Raw genomic sequence first — 1,511 nt, 5'->3', positions numbered from 1 at the left:
CCTCCCATATCACTCAACAATCAAAAACTGCCTCACAGCCAGACATGGTGGCACACAACAAGGCCCCCCCAGAAGTGGTTATCTTGGTCACACAAGAAGTTAGCTGCAGATGCACAGCTTGAACCCCTGTCCTTTGGAGGCCCAGTATTAGTCCTTCAGTGTGAGCTTTCTGGCGCTTGGACACTTTCTGCATGTTGACCTCTCTGGTTATGTGCCTACCCAACTCTGGCAAATCCTTTCCTGAGAGTTATCAGCTGGAACTTCCAGGATTTTGTCCCTTTGGATTCTATCTGATGTGATGAAACAGTTGAAATCTCTCTTTAGGTAGAAGTCACAGCTAAACTAGCTTTTCCTACTCTTTACTAGAAAACTAATACTGCTTAACTTCCCAGATAGCCCTGCAGAATGACCCAGGGGAGAAGCCTGTGTATTCCAGCCAACCCTAGTTCAGCGGAGCAGAAAGGAGCAGCTAGAGAGGTGCCCTGTTTGCTTTCTGTGCTTTGCTGCATGCCATGGCCAATGGACCACAACCAGCTTGGGGATTTCCATGTAGTGTGTACTCCCAAGTTACAGTCCAGCAAGGAAGGAAGTCAGCAGGAATTCAAGGCAGGAGCCTGGAGGCAGGACCTGAAGGTGATGCCATGGAGGACGCTGCCTACTGGTTTGCTTCTCCTGGCCTGCTCAACTACTTTTCTTATGTAGCTCAGGCCCACCTGCCTGGAGATGGCACCACACATAGTGGGCTGGGCCCTCCCACATCACTCAACAATCAAAAAGTGCCTCACAAACAGCCACGCATGGTGATGCACACCTTTAATCCCAGCTCTCAGGAGGCAGAGGAAGGTGGATCTCTGTAAGCTTGAGGTCAGCCTGGTCTACATTGTTCCCAGTCAGCTGGGGCTACAGGAGACCCTGTCTCAAAAAGACCAGACAGAAGAAATTCCACAGTTGAGGTTCCCTCTTCCCAAGGGTGCCAAATTGACAAAGCTGGAGAGATGACTCAGTAGTAAAGAGCACTGGCCGCTCCTGGCAGAGGACCCAGGCAGCTAACAGCCGTCCAAAACTCCTGTTCCAGGGGAATCTGATGCCTTCTTCCAACCTCTGTGGGCATTGCACGACACAGGTGCACTTACATACTTGCAGGACAGTTGAGGTTCCCTCTTCCCAAGGGTGCCAAATTGACAAAGCTGGAGAGATGACTCAGTAGTAAAGAGCACTGGCCGCTCCTGGCAGAGGACCCAGGCAGCTAACAGCCGTCCAAAACTCCTGTTCCAGGGGAATCTGATGCCTTCTTCCAACCTCTGTGGGCATTGCACGACACAGGTGCACTTACATACTTGCAGGCACCCATAACACAAAAAGAAATTGAAACAGTAATACAAAACCTCCCGACTAAAAAAAGCCCAGGACCAGATGGATTTACAGCAGAATGCTATCAGACATTTAAAGATCTACATCCAATACTACTTAATTTATTCAAAAAGATAGAAATGGAGGGAGAACTTCCAAAT

The sequence above is a fragment of the Nannospalax galili genome, unplaced genomic scaffold, assembly GCF_000622305.1.
Source record: "Nannospalax galili isolate Female #2095 unplaced genomic scaffold, S.galili_v1.0 scaffold615, whole genome shotgun sequence".
Classification (NCBI taxonomy): domain Eukaryota; kingdom Metazoa; phylum Chordata; class Mammalia; order Rodentia; family Spalacidae; genus Nannospalax; species Nannospalax galili.
This window is presented reverse-complemented; position numbering follows the sequence as displayed.